The following is a 15,474-nucleotide window of genomic DNA, read 5'->3' as shown; positions in this document are numbered from 1 at the left end:
CAAACTCTACTTGGAATTCAGTTTCCATGAATTCACTTATTTATTATTCATATTTGCCGGTATCTGAGATGTAGATCACATTTCATTTTAGGTTCCTTTCCTTTCCCTCTGATTGTTTCCCCTATGAATTTTAAGTAGAGTCTGTTCTGTGAAGTTGTGTTTTACTTTATTTAAATACTAAATGGTTAAAGATTAAGAAACTAATGAATTTAGAGAAAGGCAATCATTTTCAGTAGTTATTAAATGCCAATTTCAGAAATAAGCTAAAACTATTCCAGCTCCCAGAAAGAATGTGTGATGATGCATTTAATGAGGATAGGGGGAGACCAAGAGTGTTACAGAATTTTGGAAAACTACAAATCAACTGCTTTTGTAGACATTGCCATTACAGAAAGCATCCTACACCATTAGAGGGCATCTTTGGAACCCATAGGTTCATTGGTATTTTAAAGTTAAAATTGAATGCAGAGTCTGACAATGACATTTTCAGCAAAGCCATTTGAACATCCACATTTAGATGTATAGCGCAAAGAAGGCTTTAAGCCATTACGAAATGCATTGATGTGGCACTTTCTGACTGTTAAGAACAGATGTGCTATTTTAAGTCTATTTTCTCTTTTATTCCCTGACAACCTACTGTGTAACTATTATGTAACAGGTTTTGACATCTATCAGATTTCCTGTCAAGTCTTCTTAGGTCAATGCAATCTTAGAAGCAATTCACTAGTACTGAACTTTCTCAAACCCTTGTCACCTTCCCTACTTCTTAATAACGGAATAACCAAACATATATAAGTGAAAAAGAATATTAAATCTTATTGGGTTCTCTGTCAATAACCATCCAATATATTTACAGAAACATTAGTGAATGTAACCAACATTTACTAAACTTGAATGCTCTTGAAATGTCCATCAGAGTCAACGTAATATTAAAATATGTCAAAAATCAAACATCATTGGAGAATTGAAAATTAAAACAATCACCACTACACATATACTGAAAGTGTCCAAACTCAAAACACTGAACACAGGAATTGTCATTTGTTGCTGGTGGAAATGCTAAAATGGTGTTGCCACTTGGGAAGATCAGGAGTCTCTTACAAAACTGAATATAATTTTATCACATTATTAAACAATCGTATTTCTAATCATTTTCCCAAATGAGTTGAAAGCATATGTACACAAAATTTGCACATAAAAATTCAAGGGAACTTTATTTAGGATTTCCAATAATTGCAAGCAATCAAGATGTCCTTTAGCCGGTGAAGTAAATGATGTTACATCCAGATAATATATTATTCAGGTATAAAAATACACGAGCTGTCATCCCATGGAAAAACTGCATACTGTATAATTTTAACTAAATGACATTCTGAAATACACAAAACTATGGAAGCAGTAAAATGATCAGTGGCCAGAGGGCAGGGAGGGATGAACAGGTAGAGCATAGGAGGTTTGAAGGAGTGAAAATCCTCTATGATATCACAATGTTAAATATGTGTGTTTATGTACCTTTCAAAACCTATGGAACTGACCATGAACTGCACTTCTGAAACCATGAGCCCCAGTAAACATTTCTTTCTCCATGTTGTTCTTGTCAGGTTTTTTGGTCACAGGGTCAAAAAGTCAACTAACACACAAACTACCAGAAGTTGTTAGGACGTTTCCCTCTTGCAAATTCTTGACTTAACAAAATCATCTTCATCCTTAAAAACTCAATCCAGTTATTGTATTTCTGTGAGGTCTTCCCATAGTCTCTGAGCATAGCATTTGTCCTCATATCATAAAGGTCATTACTAATTCCTTCATCACATTGCAGCACTTAACATTGCTTGGCAGTGATCTGTTGGTAGTATGTCTCCCACACTAGCTTATCAGTTTACAGGGCAGTACTCAAGTGTGTAAGCATATTAATAAACAGTAGCAATAAAAATACTTTATAAAATTGTTTAAAATGAACATTTATTTTATGATGACATTCCAACTACAATAAGATCATAGCAATTCAATGTCGTGACACTGATTTTCAGACAATACTGGTCTCATTTCCTTGTGTTGTGTTTTGTGGCAGCAATAGCACTTAAAGGGCAATTTAGAGAAAATTCAGCTAATATTCTTGGCAGATATTTAACCTTATGAAGGAATCACTTATCCAGGACTTTAGTATTTCATTTCAGTGACATTTAAAATGGAAATGAGTCCATTTTCTTTTCAGATCTTTTGAATATGCTTTGGTCCAATATTAAACCCATCCAGTGAATTATTCAACTAGCACAAAATCAGAATATAAGCAGATTTCAAAAGCAGACAAATGTTTTCTCCAATATGGATCTTATATTTCAATGTGGATCTTATGTATCCCTATGCTATACATTGATTGAAACAATAGGTAATCATACAAACTGGTGTCCAATAAATAATTATCTCTAGCATGTGATGAATTGATATTTAACTTATTGTCTATGTATAAGAGATAATTTAGATGATTTAAACACATATTTTGCCTTTTTAATCATTCCAAAAAACTGAGTCATTTTAATAAATATATTTTACTTTTATTTATACATTTTTATATTAATGACTTAAATCTTATCCTATTTTGTATTATTAATTGCTAAATAAAGAAAGGCATTAAAAACATAATCTACACAATTAATTTATAAAGTATTTGGGACATTTTTATTAGAGATCTTAAATTTTTTTCTAATAAAGAAAATATTGAAAATGAATGTTAAAATAACCTAAGGTAACCAAAGAAATGTGAATGTATGGTGAATGTGACCAGACTGTCTCGGTCATTGTCATTTATCCATCTCTTAGGATGACTCCCAGTGTCTTCAGAATACTATATTAAGTCCAAATCCAAAAGTGTTTTGGACAATACGGATCTCAACAATGAAGGAAAGAACAACACTGCATGTGACATAACACATTTCTTACAACATAAAATAAACCCTAAATATTGTTCTCCTCCTTTGTGGCTCTTATACTTGGACTCCTTGTGTCATCTTTTATTTACTCTTCATCCACTATTGCAAATTTACAAAATTAAGCAGGTTTATGATTCAGACTTTTAGAAAGTAATAGTGTATGTTTACAAATGTTTAAAAACATTTGTCTTCCAAACAGCAAGAGCAAAAGAGTTATGATTGTATGTAGTGTTTGTCAATTTCAGAGGTATGAATACTCTCTAGTTATTTTGTGCTGGCAATATGTTACACTAAATGCAAATTTGGAAAGTTATGTATTTAATAAGTGAGATAATGACAAGTAAGATAGCCTAATCTTATTTATTATTTCCAATATATAGATAAAATAGACAAGGTAACACAAGAGCATTGCATAGTAAATTTTTAAACTTCATAGTTTCCTGGAACTTCAACATTGCCACACCTTTCAATACTCCTCCACCATCCTATATCTCCCTATATTTGTAATTATATATGCAAATTTACCTATTTGCATGGTTAAAATTGTAGAATCTAAGTGCAGTATCTTTAGATAGGCATATTTTTCTTTGAGGTGTAGAGTTGCAAAGACAGTCTTTCTGCAAGGGAAAAATAATTACTTCCCACGATCTAGCTATAAACATTAAAAAAGGAGAGAAGAAATATAATTCACTTTTAAGAACATATCTGTGCTCCAGAAAGGAATGTGGAAGGAACAAGGGAGTCCCTGTGGATACTCCATGTGAGATTCTCCAGATTTTCTGCTCTCAAGATTTTTCTTTGTCTTTTGTAGTCAGTGTTTGGCAAGTGAGTCAGTTAATTAACTCTTATCAACTTAGAACTGCCAGGTAATGCAGAAGAGTCAGAATAGAGAACATCATTCCTGCCCTGGTGTGAAATCAAACACGTGGAAAAGTTGTTTAGAATAGTATTAAACATAGCTCTTGACTCTTACTTCCCATAGGTCATGCATTCCTTTTCTTCTATGAATTCATTACCTTTCCTGACTTTAGGTATCTGGGCATGTAGACTCATATCCTTGATGAGGGAGCAAGTCAAAGGCCAAAGCAGATTTGACCACCAGTTACACAGAGGGTGATGATTAGAAGTTTGTGCACTGGGCTGTTATCTGCAACTTCTGTGAGATCTTTCCTGTTATGTGGTTTGACCAATAGAGTTGAATGATATTTTGAAAAGTATAGTTTGATCAATACTGTGATGATATACAACTATTGATTTTTAAGTATCAATCTTCATTTTTCTTATCTTCCCCACAAGATTATTAATCACATTCTTTTATTTTTAGCTTCCATAAGAGTTTATTTCCATGTACTAATTTATAATTATTGAATGTTTTGCCATCTGTTATTGCAAGGAAAAACTACTAAACACTTATTTGTAGAGAGTTATTAAAATACACTGATGATATCCTGATATCAATCCATTATCTGGTAGGCAGATTAAATTAATAAAAAAATGGATAATTTAAAATAAGTCAAAAGGCATTATGGAAAATTCCTCAGTTAAGTGTATTGCTTACTGATTACCTGACTGAACACATTCCTACATATACAGAGCTTCATAATTTTACTCTAAATTTTATTAATTTCCAAGTAAGAGGTTTCACTATTAGAATCAGTATATCTTGCTCTCCCCTTCAATCTAATAACTTTTATTAGTCACACATTTGGAACATATTCTTAATCACATGCCACCTGTGTTTTAAGATGGTATGTTCTAAAAGTAATGGTAACTCTTGGTATCAGATAGTGCTCTTTATGTTCTTGAAATAGCAGTTTGCAAAAATGTTGCATGCGTACAGTCCCTGTAGAGCAAGAGAATGGTTCCTATGCATTTTTAACTGCCCTTGATGTACCATCAAGTCAAACCAATGAGAAATAAAAATATTTCTTCTGAGGTAAAAGTTACTAGGCATAATAATTTATATTCTCATTGGTTCTTGCAAGTTTTAACCAGGTACTTTTATGCAAATTATTTATTATTCTTCCTCAAGGGGCATGATTGAACATCTCTATGTGACCCTGAAATACTCAGTCTGTCAACATCTGTCTCCTATGATATCATGTTCAAACTTTGATTTTCTTTAATGATGAAGGAGAGAAGAAAACGGTTCTATTAGGTAGCTCTTGCTGCATAATAGTATTGTCACACATTTAGAAGCTTAAAATAACACCTATTTATTATCTCACACAACCATAGGTCAGGAGTCCAGGCTTTGGTTAGCTGGATTCTCTAGTTTAGTGTCTTTAACCTGCAACATTACTGTCTAGGGCTTTCATCTCATCTGTGTTCTGACTGGGGAGAAGTAGACTTCTAACCTCATGTGCTAGTAGGCAATATTTATTAACTATTTGCACACTGTGAATTGACAGCTTCAGTTTCTTGCTGGTTTGAGCCAGAGACCCTCTGCTACTTGCTTCTCAAGGTGGCAAATCACAACATAAAAACTTGTCTCTTCCAAACCAGCAAGGGAGAACATCTCCCTTGGAAGCTGCATATTTGTGCCACATAATAATGTATATGAGTGACATACATCCTGCTACCTGTGCCATATTCTACTGGTTAGAAGTAAGCTATGGGTCCTGCCAATCAAGGGGAAATGATAACAAAGATGTAAATTCTAGGAGGCATAAATCATAGATCCACTTTAAAATCCATTTGTCTCTAAAGACCATCTTGTTTCTTAAAATCTGGATGAAAATGTGTTATTATTTTTCAGTGGCTCCTTCTCAAGTTCCTCAACCTCTTTTTCCCTGGATCTTGCCAGGACCATTCTAGGAACTTGTCATATGTGTCTGAACAAGAGTACTTTGACTGAGAGTACATGCACTTAATCTTTGGAACCTTTTGCAATATTGCATGAGTTCTATAAAGATATTGCTATAAACAAAGCATTTGTTCTTAGTTACTTTTTAAATACACAGACATCATGAGAGATCTGTGATGACAAAATCAAAATGTATTCAGCATTTCTTCCTTATCTAATATTATCTAGCTTATACTTTTTTCAATTGAAATGCTTTTTTCCCCTATTCTGAGAACATCTGTGAGCCATCTGTTTTAATCAAATATTCACATTAAATTATACCTTTAATTTTGATGATAAGTAGGAAAAACATCTAAATGTAATTTCACTTATGTATATGGTTTCTTTATTAGATTTACTCCCTTTTTGATATGTCACAACCTCATTATCTTGAATGCTGATGATGTAATGAGAGATTAAGACTCCGTATACCATCTAAACCACCAAGAGGCACAGAAACAAATCTAAATTACATAAGCATGTGCTGAGAGGATCATTAAGCAGATTGGTTCATCTAACAGTGTATGACCATGTGCCTTTATCATATTTCAAAACAAGAATAAATTTGAGACAACTTTGAAATTTATTATTTACATTTATTTGAAGAATATATTTTAGTCTGGGTTTTAAAAATCACTCTTTTTATGCATCTCACCCACTTAGTCTTTAAATAGACTTACAAGATAAGGCTTATGTGTGGTATGAGAAGTTTTACATACATTCCAATTTTTACAGACAAACTCTTGATCATGGAGGGAGAATGCACCCTAGATGATTGAAAGCTTTTCTAGCAAAAGGAGAATGTACTCTCCATTTACAGATAAGCTAGACAATTATAAAACCTTACCCCCCAAATTTCTTCATCATTCCAAGAGCATAATGGAGGGAGATTTCTCTCCCTGCTCATTAGATGCACTGCCAGCACAGCGCTGCAGCAGCACAATTCCAGGTTACACAAGGGATAAGGAGGAGAAAGCAGATTAGTGCAGCTGTGATTATTCTCCTTTTTGGCAGTTGTGCGCTTCCCTCTGGAGAACACACTGTTGTCCCTTTGATAGTACCTCTGTACTCTGGCTTTTTGGAGATATCCACAATCTATATCACAGCCATGACCTTGGTCCCAGGGAGTCCCATCTTCCCAAATCACAGCCAAAGATTTACAGAGGGATTTTAGCTCTCATAGATGCCAAATTAAATTCTATCATGATCACATATTTTTCTTTGGCTTTCATATTTTTATCATGTTAACAATGCAGCATATTCTAAAATATTAAAAGCACATATCTTAGAAAGGAAAATAAGTTGAAAGAGGTGACTCTTTATTACTGGAGCAGTAGCTGTAATGGTTTGGGATGTGGAGCTGGGCAGGAGCCAGCTCTGTTTATGCTCCGTCAGCTGTCAGGCTAAGCACTAAAGGAAACTGCATTGATGTGTGTCTCATCAAGCAGAGGGACACTGGGCAGGTTTCCCCTCTAGGCCAGAAAACTAGGAGAGTGCACCCTATGCCACTTAGATACCAGGCACAAGGGTCTTAAAGCAGAAAGACCCCTGTACATTAGGGCATGGGGTGAGGGGAGTGCCAGTGGGGCGATTTGCAGAAACATTCCCTTGTAATACTGCCAAAGGCTGTAAAAGATTGTTCCAGACAATGAGCCAACAGTCACAGACAAACATCAGACTATTTCATGATGCTTCCTACTAAATGGAAAAAGGCTACTGACACCTTGTTAAACTCAACTTCTGTTCACGTCTTGTACAAAGAGGAGGGCTGGGATGGCTCTAAGAATCGGATGGAATGTACCTTACTAAAGCAGAAATACTAACATACACGGAAAAGAAAAGTAAAGAAAAATGAACAAAGTACCAAGAAAATAAAATGGAAGATTCTTACACATGGGGCATATATCCAAGTTATGACTTCTCATATTCAGGGAAACAAACTGTAAACAAATAAACAGTAAATGGATAGATAAAATACGTTGTATGCTAGAAAGGAATGCATTTAAGGTTGAAACTTCAAAATAGACAAGACTGCTCTTCAGTGAATTTGTGTTTGTGGGGGGCAGAGATGAAATTGCTATTTTAAATATGGCAACAGGTCTGACTCACTGAAAAACATACCATTTAAGCTCACTGATAAATAAAGTGACAGAGTGAGCAATGCCGTCAGCCCTTTACAAGCAGAGTGTGGAGGTCCTGGAATGAGTGTGTACCTAGAGAGGGAACAGCAAGTACAGACGCCCTGCCATGAGATCCCAGAGGTTGCCTCTACAATAGTCCCAAAGCCCGTGTGGTTGCTGGAGATAAAGCTAGGTGGTGCATTATAGGGGATAAGGTCAGTGATGTGATTGTAGTGGTCCTCTTAAGCCATTGTTAGAGCTGATAATTTATTGTGTGTATTAGGTAATTTTTCTTCTGTTTTGCAGCTTCTCTAAACTGTATCTTCACATTATAATTATAATTAAAATCAATCTTGTTTTTTTCTTTTTTAAGTTAATTCAAGGATCTAGAACAAGTCACATCATCTTCTAGGACACCCATAGAAAGACCAGGCAACAGTAATTGATTCTCACTCTAAGGTGGCAGGTAGCACCATTCAAAAAGTAGTGTCTGAGAACAGGGGGAAGTTCAAACAAGTGTTAACTGAGTCTGGAAAATGCCTACATATGTGTCACCTGCTTGCTACTGTGTGGTAATTGTTCAAATGGTAAAGAGCCTTATGCAGAGATGATAGAGCCTTAAACTGGCTACCTGGAAAGGTAAAACTACTCAGAGACCCTTATCACATTCTTCCCATGATCTTGAAAACCACTGAGCACTCCTCAAGTAATTTTTCTGCTCCTTCCATTGTTGTTGGGAGATGAGAGGTGGATGAAAGGCACAGGCTGTAACCACAGTGCATTGTTCTCAAGCAAGATTTCTCAGGAGTCTCTGTACTCCTACCCAGAATGCAAAGTATCTAATACAAGAGGAGAGAGCCTGGGATGCCTGCAAATTACCTATGAGATGTCTCTTTCCATCAAAAACGATTCGTGCTTCTCAGAATGTTTCCATACTAACAAAAATAAATCCAGCATTGCATTGCTACACATTGGTTAGGACTTAGAGTTTGAAGAAGCTGCTAGAGCCACAATTTCTGCCTCAAGCCAGCTCCTGTCAGTGTTCTCTTTTCTGCTTGGGCAGTAAGAGTTTTATCCTATAACTAAAAATAATAAGCCTACCAACTGGAAGATTGCTATCCTTGGACCAATGATAACCAGAGCCCATGACTAGAAATTATGATTAACCCTCTTTTCTAGGAACTATAATTAATTACTACTTAAGGTTTATCTAAGAAAAGAATGAAAAGATTAGAAGTTATTAAAAACTATGTAATTGCCTTGTGATTTGACATTCTAGATCTTCTCTCCCATCATGATGAAAATTATCTAAGAGAGTTACTAGTCAGTACTTCCTAATATTTAAAACAAATTGGTCAAAACTTAGTTACAAAATAATTGATATTGAAAACTAAGCTTTATTTTCTTTATTCTGCAGACTCATTTATTAAAATGTTGCCAAGATAGTAGCTTCTGTTTATAGAGTTCTTGAAATAGTAAATCACTTTTTGCTGTGTAGTGTGTGTGTGTGTGTTTTAAGACTTTATCTATTTATTTGTCTTCTTAAGGCAGGGTTAGACTTTTAGTAAAATGCAACAGAATTGTGCTTTAGCAATAACGAGAGTTTCTGTTGCTCCATATCCTAATGTGCATTCGGTGTGATCAGTGTTTTGGGTTTTGACTATTCTGATACACATAGATAAGTATCCACATGTTGCTTCCATTTTAATTTTCCAGGGATTATGTGATATGCAGCATCTTTTCATATGCTCATTTGCCATCCACTTACCTTGTTTAGTTTATTTTATAGTAGGATTGCTCATTTTCTTCCCATTGAACTTCAAATTTTTTTTTTTTTTTTTTTGTACCAAGGATTGGATTCAGGGGCATTTAACCACTGAGCCACATCCCCAACCCATTTTTGTATTTTATTTAAAGACAAGATCTTGCTAGATTGCTGATTGCTGAGGGCCTCACTTAAATGTTGCTGAGCCTTGCTTTGAACTCACCATCCTCCTGCCTCAGCCTCCTGAGCCACTGAGATTATAGGCAGGAGCCTCCATGCCCAGCTTTAAAGGTTCTTTGCATATTTTAAATAGTAGAACTATATCAAATATACCTTTTGCAAATGTTTTCACCAGGCCTGTGGGCTGTCCTTTTATTCTCTTGACAATGTTTTTCTTACAGCAAAAATTCTGATTTAAATGAAGTCCAGCTAATCAATTCTTTCCAGGAATCATGCTCTTTGGTAATGTGTCTAAAAGGTCACCATAAAACCTGAGGTCATCCATATTTTCTATTACACAGTATTTTACAATAAATAAGAAATTGAAAGCTATGAAAAAGATTTCTAAATTATTAATTAACTCTGAGTACATTGATTAATATTGAACTAAATGATTTTTAGATAATAAATTGTATATTTTGCTATTTCCACTGCAATCCAGTATGGGTACTCATAGAAAATAATCAATTTTCATGTACCACAGTAGCTGAGAATTTCTTAAAATAGTATGTTTGTAGATTTTCTACCTTGGATTATTAAGAATTGAGAATGAGCATCCAATGAGTGAATTTTAGTGTTCTGTCATGGGAGTGGATAAAGGAATGTGACAAGCTTTAACTGTCTTGAAGGTAATTCCTTGAAGGTAATTTCAGATTTTTATTTAGTTGCTGATATTAATAAACACTTTCTCATTGATAAAGCTAAAGCAGTTGAGGCAAAAATGAATTAAGTCCTGATTCCAATTGAGAAAGACACACATTTAGGTATTTTGTGAATTTTTGCTTCTGATATAATGATAGTGTGTCAAAGATAAGATTGCCAGGCCTTCTACCTTAGGTTATTAGAATATAAAAGGAAATACTTAAAAATACTTTTTTGTTCATAAATTTGCACTGCTGTCATATTCAGTTGACAGGTTATAAAGATGTTAATGTATTGAAGAATGAATACCTAAAAATGGAGACCAATAAACATTCAAATCATGTTATGACAGGAGTCAGTAATACTTGCCACCTGCTAGCTACTTTCATTCTTCCATTCAGTTAGCATTGCAGAAAAAGTGGATAAACCTCATATAATGTTTCCTTCAGAAAAGAAGTGGGAAATTTGTTTGACAGAGTAAGGGCCACTACTTTTTCTATGTTCACTGTATCATTGTTAAAATGAGAAACTCATTCATTTTATTTTTTATGGCAACCAGGCCTTAGATATCCACTTAAAGTAAGTCCATTGGGAAGCTGGTGGAATAATGGAATAGACTATTTCATTTTGATACTACTTCTCTTTGTCCATTTTCTCTGCAAGAGTAGATCATGTACCAAAGAGAAGACATTTGGGGGCAGGGGTTGCACCACATCCTCACAACTGCTCTACCTGTGTATACCACATCTGTCTGGAAAGAACACTCTCTTCCTGTTAAATTAAGAAAAATTACACAAACGGAAACACACATCATGCTACTAATATTTCTGATCTATTTACGTGTAGACAGTTTTTTTCTCTTGAATTGTCTATACTGTTTACAATTTATATTGCTGAAATATTATCAAAGAAAGACAAATTTCCTCGGGTATCCTGGTGAGTGCAAAGAGAGGAAATGACACAAATTCTGGAAATGTACGAAAATCATCATATCTCACTTAACCCCAAATTCAAATTTTCTTTTCTCAACACTTTTTTTTTATAGACATACCTTTTTATTTTTTATGTGTTGTTTCTACAATTACTATCTCTCTGTCTTACCTGTTTATCTATCTATCCATGCATCCATCTCCACAATCTTCCCGAAAGAAAGGGAGATAGATGAAAAGAGAGAAGGAAAAGGAGTAGGAAAAAAAGAGAACTGGACTGAAAAAAGACAGAGAAACCACCCTGATGAAAGGACAATAAGAGGTGAAAGGAAAATAGAAGCGTCTACATTTTTAAGCTGTCAACCTCTGGCCTAAATTTGGACTCAGGTATAACTGCCAAAAGTTTCCTAGAAAATAAAAGTATTCCCCACCCCAAAACAACACAATGTTCTGAAACTCTCTTTGGCTCTTGGTGGTTGTCACTGTTTACACTACAGGTCTGAAGAAACAAGCTTTTCTTTCCTATACCCTAAAGAAAATTAATTGTTTTGTTCTTTAAGGCAGTGACTGATCATTTCAGGTACTAAGAGACACATGCTATTCAAAAGAGTTAAGTAACAGCACCCTTTTATCTTATATTTAGATAATTATCTGATATTAAGCAACTTAACTCATAGTCTTCTGGCACTGAAATAACTGTGGTTGAATTTCTCTTAGTAGTATGAACAATGAAGAAAATCTTCCTCCTCTGGTATCTCCATCTCCTCTTAATGTTTGTAGAAGTATGACAGAGAGTTTCTTTCATAATCAACTTCACAAGACATTGCCTGGTTACTGAAAATTGAGTACATCCAAGTCTAAAACAACATCATCCAGATATAAGACTGACCTTTTAGTAAGTGATTAACAATACAAAATATAGTCTGAAAAGAAGAGGTCATCCTTGGAATTAATTTGAGCAAATACTCGTAACCATCGTGTCTATTTGGAGACTGGTTTTAAACTACCATCTATCATTAAGTATTGAGCAGTGTGAAAGCTAGCAGATTGCAGAGTTTTGGCTCTCAGTGGTCATACCAGTTAGGATAAAGAATACCACCAAAATCATTGTTAAAAGGGAACATGATCTGTTTTCTTTTGAGAAAGGCTGGAACCATTTAATCTATGTTATGAGGATCTAGATAATGTTGCTGTGTTTAGGTACACATGTTGCAAGATTTGCTATGGATGTGGACTTAGGCAGAAGTCATACACCATGAAGGAAAAAAAAATTTTTTTTAAATTGAACTTAAAGACATCAAGGGAAAGATGACTATTAAGACATGACCATGTGATATTCTAGGATTCATTTGGGTATTGTTTTAAATACCAATTGAAGTTAATATTTCAGTAAGTATGAACAGATATGAAGGTTCTCTTGATTTAAGAAAAACGTTTATTTTTTTTAATATTTCAAAAGTCAACAAAATGTAAAATTCAGTATGTTGTTCAACCCGACTAAAACTTTCTAACTTTTACATTAAAAGAAAGGAAATTAGAAAATTTCTTTTTCAAAATTTTATGTCTATTGACAAAAGATTCAATATGACCATTACTGATCATCTATGATGAGTACATACATTATGGGCACACTCTGTGTCTGCTGCTGTTTTGTCAGGCCTGATCAGTGTCACTCACATTGCAGAATTTTGAAATATTCTCAATTATCATGAGAACTGATTTCTTTGAAAAAGTAAGGATTTTGAAATATTGGAATGATTCAGAATTAAGTCTATATACTTTTAAAAAATAAAACTACTTTTATGTAGGGTAAAAAAAGTTTAGATATCTAATGTAGAGCCAGTTGACTCTGGCTGTAAATACAGTTTATGTACTAGAACTTCATTAAGAAAAGTGTGTTTTAGTTATTCTTACCACACATACACATAGAATAACTATGGAAAATGATAGGTAGGCTAATTTGCTTAACCATGATAATAATCTCACCACGTACATGTTTCCATTGTGAGACAATATGTTCCATAACTTAAAATGTATGTAAATAAATAGAATACATTATATTTATATTCATGAGTTAAGAAATCAAATTGCATATTTTATAATTTGTGAAAATAATAATTGTCTAAGTAGGCATAAGGGTAAGACTTTTAAAGAAGTCTCTGAAAAGTGATTTGTAAATTTTGATGCATTTAAACTAAATTTAAATCTATGTTGTTTTGATTATTAAATTCAGTATATTAAAATGTACTTGTTTATACAAAAAGAAAAAAAAATCCCTAAAGAGTATGTCTTACATGCAAAATCTTACTTTTATTGGTATTACAAAAAACCTACATCATCAAGGGAAAGACATATGTTTGCTACCTGGTTCTTTGTTGAAGGTTTTCCTCTGTAAACCAAATATGATTCTGACATCTAACTAAAGACTAGTTTTCTAATAATGGATAACAGAAATGAATTTGCAGTTATAATGGAACCTGGGAAAGGCAAGTACTTATAAATATATTAACATATACACATTAAACACACACACATGCACACACACACACAAACATTTATCTTCAAAGTATTTCTGTAATTAAAATGAGAAAGGAGTATTATTCCACCTACATCTATGGATATATTTGCTTTTATTATTTCTGGTTAAATAAAAGTGACATATAAACCAGAGAAGCATTCAAATACAGAAAATACCACCAAATAAATTTAAATCCAAACATTTTAAATAACAAAAGTTACCATGTATTTATTGAGTACAAAAAATATTCTACAGAACTATTTGCTAATGATTTCCCTTTCATTTTTATTAGCAGATAATAACTCATCTAAATACTGCAAGCTTTCAAATTTAAAATATTAAATTTTAAAGGAAGTTTATCATGAAAAATAAGTTTTTAAATATTGAAAGATAATTTTTTAACTTATTTTGAAAATAGTTTCTATATATGCATCAATTTTAGTCCTATTAGTCTTAATTACTAATGTTCATAAGATAATATTTTGAATATTTACACAGTATCCAAGGGGAAAAAAAGGGGGAAAAAAGATTTAATAAAAAATGTTATGCCATTTTCTATTAAGTCATTCATTAAAAAAAGAGTGACTCCAGTATATTGCTCAGAACTTTTGTGCCATATGACTCTGCAATAGTGTTTAATATTTCCCCAAGAATATATGTTAAAGAATTGGTCACCATCCTGTGGTGCCATTGGAAGATGGTAGAACTTTTAAGAGGGGGGACCTAGTGGAATTAAGTTGGATCACAAGGAGCAAGCCCTTGAGGAGAATCTTTGCACTCTAGCCTCTTTTCTCCCTCTCACTTTTGTTTCCGGCCACCATGAGGGGAGCAGTTATGATCTGCCATCTACTGTCCACCATGATGTTCTCTGCCTTTCCATGGAACCAAAAACAATGGAACTAATCAAGTATGGAATGAAATATTGGAAACCATAAGCTAAAATAATCTTTTCTTCCTTTAAGGTGTATTTTTTCACAGCACTGAAAAGCTAACAAAAACACTTAAAAAGTATTTAGTCTAAAATTTTTGTCTACAACCTATTGAAAATTGAAGTAAAGTGCAATTGTAGTATTTCCATGTTTTTGTTAGCAGAAGAGTAATTTTTAATCACAACCTTTAAAAATGATAATTTAATGCAGTTGAAATTTTTCCCTATTTTTATATCAACCTACTTTCTTTTAGTTTAGTTCACTTACCTGTTCATTCTCATTCTTTTTCAAAAAGTATTCAAATATTCTTCATAATGCACCATTAATTTGATCAATGAAATGATTTGGAAACCCATTTCAAATTTTGACAAACATATAAGTAACAAGTAGCTGGTAATTACTGGTTTTCAAAAATTTCTTTTTCATGCACAAATAGACCAGAAAAGAAAAAAAAAAAAAAAAAAAAAAATCACAGGAATTTTCATTCAAGTTCTTTCGCCCAATACAGAAATCAGTGTTCCATTGTTCTATGCAGCAGCCCAATCAGATTAGTAAGGGACCTAGGTAAATTGTCATC

The sequence above is a fragment of the Sciurus vulgaris genome (genome assembly GCF_902686455.1).
Source record: "Sciurus vulgaris genome assembly, chromosome: 10".
Lineage (NCBI taxonomy): Eukaryota > Metazoa > Chordata > Mammalia > Rodentia > Sciuridae > Sciurus > Sciurus vulgaris.
The sequence above is the reverse complement of the archived record's forward strand: the minus strand, read 5'-3'. Positions refer to the sequence as shown.